Here is a 5,034-nt window from a genome sequence, read left to right as displayed (position 1 = left end):
AGAGTTGTAAGTCCGCGAGCGTAGCAGTAGCCTTTATCAGATTGGTAGGCAGCATGAGCACGTTGTTGGACGCGGGAAAGCAGTAGTACCCACCAGTTTGGGTGCAGTAGTGAGGATATGGGAATCCACGGGTTAGATTCTGGATTTCCCAAATGGTTCAGTTATGGTTAAGTCGACGATTTGTCAGTAGATCGTCACCACAGTTATGAGATCAGAGTAGCAGTGGACCGTTGGGGTTCGGGTATGTTAAGGGATACCGTTAGTCTGGGAGCCATCATATTGTTAGTCGTGGAATTGATGACGTCAGGATGTGACGCAAGGACCTGATCGGTGGATCGGGAGGTTGTTAGATCCACAGTGACAGGATAACTAGTGGAAACTAGTTCTAGAGAAAGATTTCGTTCAAGAAGTCGTGGGAGCGACTAAGTAAGGAGTCCTTTGACTCCACAGTTGAGTTGGAACTCAGTGTTTCAGTCAGTTCAGTGTATCAGGCAGTTCAGTGTTTCAGGCAGTTCAGTGTATCAGGTAGTTCAGTGTTTCAGGCAGTTCAGTATTTCAGGCAGTTCAGTGTATCAGGCAGTTCAGTGTTTCAGGCAGTTCAGTGTATCAGGTAGTTCAGTGTTTCGGGCAGTTCAGTGTTTCAGTCAGTTCAGTGTTTCGGGCAGTTCAGTGTATCAGGTAGTTCAGTGTTTTGGGCAGTTGAGTGTTTCAGTCAGTTCAGTGTTTTGGGCAGCTCATTGTTTCACGCAGTTTAGAGTTTCAGGCATGTTCAGTATTGCAGGCAGTTCAGTGTTTGGATAGTTTCAGAGTTTTGGACAGTATTAGTATTTGTGTTGGAATGCAAGTGCTGACGGTATAGTTGGTTGGTTGGAAACGAAAAATCCCTCTCAGCAGGATCAGTTGCGTCCTTCTGCCAAGTATAAGTGATATGTAGGGATAGCTAGGCAGGTAGCTTTTCTTTCAGGATGAAAGGCTCGAGTTAGTAGGAATTGAGTAGTCAAATGAGAGATAAGTAGGCTGGTTCCAGCAGCATCGATTCAGTATGGATGGCAGAATGGATAGAACAGTTATAGATAGTCGAAGTATCTTCAGGAGTCGCTGGAAGCAACTAGAAGATTGCGATGGAGTGTAGTGACCGGTGGGAGTCCGGTAACTCAGATATCGGCAGATTAGTTGGACCAGGGTGGTCTCAGTGCATCCAGTAGGTGGATGAGGGGTAACAGAATTTTCAGTCGGAGGAAGTAACGTTGAGGAAATTATGGAAAAGAGAAGAATTCAGTATGTACCAACAGTAGTGACCAGCACTGTGAGTGGCTGGAGTGATGGACAAAAGGGTGTTAGTTTTCCCAGACAGAGAGTTGGAGGCAGTTCGTAGGACAGTTGGCCACAGCAAACTTCGAGGACGAAGTTTAGTTTAAGTGGGGGAGAGTTGTAACACCCGAGATCAGAAAGGCCAAGAAAAAGAAAGAAACCCTAAGTCAAGTAGTGGACTCGTCGAGCCGGGGAGGAACTCGACGAGTCGGAGCAGGGTCCAGGGGATCGAGTAAGTGACCAACTCGGCGAGTAGGCTGGTGAACTCGGCGAGTTGGGTCTGAACGAGGAAACCCTAATTTCGGGACTTGGTACCCTATTTAAGCATCTTATTCTCTTCCCTAGGGCTCATTTGCGGCCCTATGGTCCAGAACCACAAACCCTAAGCCTCCATTGTTGCTCATTCAAGCTTTCTTGCCATTTTCGGTGATTTGAAGGAAGAAGGAAGAAGGCACACATTGGGGATTCAAGAATTTGCAGTAGATCCAGAGTTGTGAGGTTTTCCAGAGCATTTGAAGGTAATGAGTCGCTACCTTCCCTCTTTTGCATATAGATCAACCTTTATCATGGGTTTTGGGGCTTTTAAGACAAGTTTATGAACCGTTTCGAGTTAGAAGCCCAGATCTGAAGTTGCTACTTCAGATCTATGTATATCTTGGCCTAAAGAATCATAAAGCATCAGTCTATGGGTTGATTGTTGAGCCCCTTTGTCTCAAACCCTATTTTATAGTGATTTGAGCCTAGATCTCGTTAGCTACACGTAAAGTTTGCCACTTTACGTAAGGAATAGGCTTTAGAAGAGTGGATCTACAGTTTAGAGTCCATGCATGACTCAAAAGTCCTCTGCATGTATGTAGATCTGAATGAACTCGGCGAGTCCTTCGAGTGGACTGGGCGAGTAGCATGAAGATGAGGAGGAACTCGACGAGTGGGATGAACAACTCGTCGAGTCGGATGAAGTTGGGCATGAACTCGGCAAGTTGGAAGAACAACTCGACGAGTTTGTTGAAGATTGCCTTGGGCTCGGCGAATCTATTCGTGGACTCGACGAGTTAGGTCACGAAACCCCAAACCCTTCGAGTTGAGACTCGAATCAGTGAGTCGGGTGGAGACTCAACGAGTTAGACAGGACAGGACTCAGTAATCATTGGACTCGGCGAGTCATGGACTGACTCGGCGAGTCTAGTCGCGAATAGAAGGACCCTGAGCATATGAACTCGGCGAGTCAGTAGGTGGACTCGGCGAGTAGGGTTGACTTGGAAGGTTGACTATGACCAGGACTTTGACTTAGTTGACTTTTAGAGGACTGTCAGACTAAGTGTCATATTGGTATTTGAAGCTCGGAGAGCTAGAGGAGCAGCGGCTCAGGGGATTGTCGAGTAGCAGCCAGAGGATTATCGGCAGAGCTCAGCAGTTCAGGTGAGTTTCCTTCCAGTAGGAACGGGTCTAAGGCCACAATGCCCGCCCGTTTAGCTAGTAGTAGTTTCCGGATTTGATCCGATGCAGTAGTTAATATGTTTGATGCCTTCGTGGCTCAGACATGATTTATGTGTAATGTGTTCCGGGCTACGGCCCGATGTAGTATGCAGTATATGTGTGTTCATGCTAGTTGATATGCTATGTTCTGTTCAGTTAGTTTCGGACTTCGGTCCGATGCAGGGGCAAGGCCCCAGTTAGTCCGAACTTCGGTCCAATGCAGGGGGCAAGGCCCCAGTTAGTCCGAACTTCGGTCCGATGCAGGGGACAAGGTCCCAGTCAGTTTCCGGATTTCAGTCCGATGCAGGGGGAAAGGCCCCAGTTAGTCCGGACCTCGGTCCGATGCAGTGGGCAAGGCCCAGTATGTGCTTTATACGTTATTGCATGGTATGTGGTAGATTGGGGGAGCTCACTAAGCTTCATGCTTACGATTTTCAGTTTTCGTTTCAGGAACTCAGTTTCCAAAAGAGGAGCTCGGGAAGATTGCAGTGCACACACCATAGTCAGTTAGCCTGGGAATGTTTGACTCTGATAATGATAATATGTTTTGAATTAATACTCGAGAATTATGTTATGACTTATGATGCAGTTTTTATAAATATAATTTAGTAATGTTTTTTTTAAAGAAATTTTTTAGTTGTGATTTTTGGGTCGTTACAAGTTGGTATCAGAGCCTTGGTTTGAGGGATTCGGATATACTTGAGAGTGTGTCTGGACTCAAACTAAGGAAACGGTAAAAGGTTTTCAAAAGAAAAACATTTTTGAAAGAAAATTTATGGTAAAAAGGAGTTTGAGAAAAGAAAAGAGTTTTAGAAAAAGTGAAAAGAATATTTAGAAAGGTAAATAACTTGAAAAGAGAAAAAGGGTGTGGTGCATGCAATCAGCCGAGCTCTAGTAAGTACTCCCAAATTACCCATACAAGTTACGTTATGAGTATCAGTATCAGTTCAGTTTCAGTTTCAGTTTTAGTTTCAGTTTCAGTAGAACAGCATGCTAGAATAAGACTAAGGATCTAGGATGATGCCTTATGTGCCCGCTTTATGTGTTTCAGCTTGATAAGAATTCCATGCTAGTAATGAGTAGACAGTAGTAGGATAGCCTGTGTAGGTTATGCCTGATAGTATGAGCTTAGTATTGTATGCTAGTGCAGTTTCTTGTTATGAGAATAGTTTTGCCTGAGTATGTTTCCTTTATCCGAATGTTGCTTGCTTTGTGCTTTGTGGGACTCTGAGTGATGGGAGTTAGCCATTATGTGAATACGTCACATCACATGTGAGCAGGGTTGAATAATCTCAGAGTGCTGGATTTGGCCCTATTGCGCAGCTCTCGTTTGAGTCTAACCGTTGTAGGGACGAGACTTCTACTCGAAGGATTATCCGAGCCTCATTGCATGTGATGGTATTCAGGTGGTGGCTAACTGGCATTACAAGGAGGCCTTCAGTAGCTGAGGATTTGGTTGGGGTGGAGTCAGAGGTTCCCTAGGGCAAGCCTAGGATGAGAGTAGCAGAGATCAGTAGTAGAGAAAAGGGGACTTGGTGGACTTGAGGTAACTCTTCAGGAAAGTACGGATAGATGTGGAAGGTAGTATGGGCCCGTACTACTGAAAGCAGAGGATCCGTACTCGATTCAAGAGGGACCAAGGCAAAACCAGGGAACTAGTAGAGTGTGTGAGAGATCCCTTAGCAGTAGTGTGTATATTGATCAGGAATTGTTATATTTTCAGCATGGTGATGTTGCGCGAGATATCAGTTGGCAGTTCAGGTACCGGGGAGGGGTCTGGCTCAGGCTCTAGAGCCGGGTAGCTTGAGGATCAGATGAGGGATTTCATTTCCGCAGAGATCATGCGCAACATCATTTATCAGACTCCAGTGATTTTCGGTTCGGTTGGAGAGGCCATTGTGGAGCTCATGGACAGTCATCTTGAGGCCTTTAAGGCCGGGATAGTTTCAGGACAGATTGGGGCTCGTCTAGACCCCGATTCTTATGGAGTTCAGGGATCCATCAGGAAAGGAGATCCCATTTCTAGTTTTTGCCATCAGGGGACAGGTGGGGCACCCTGTCTCCAAGAGAGACCTTTGCATGATTGGATAGTAGAGGAGGTTACGCGAGCCATTCGCGAGAATCTGCCCGACATGGTTGTGAGGATCACTGATCGGTTGATTGCGAAGCTCCAGGATCAGATAGTTGTTGTTCAGTCAACGGGCGGTGTCGACAAGGTAACGCAGGAGCAAGAAACGGGCAGGGAAT

The sequence above is a fragment of the Lactuca sativa genome, chromosome 5 (genome assembly GCF_002870075.4).
Source record: "Lactuca sativa cultivar Salinas chromosome 5, Lsat_Salinas_v11, whole genome shotgun sequence".
Classification (NCBI taxonomy): domain Eukaryota; kingdom Viridiplantae; phylum Streptophyta; class Magnoliopsida; order Asterales; family Asteraceae; genus Lactuca; species Lactuca sativa.
Note: the sequence above shows the minus strand (reverse complement) of the source record.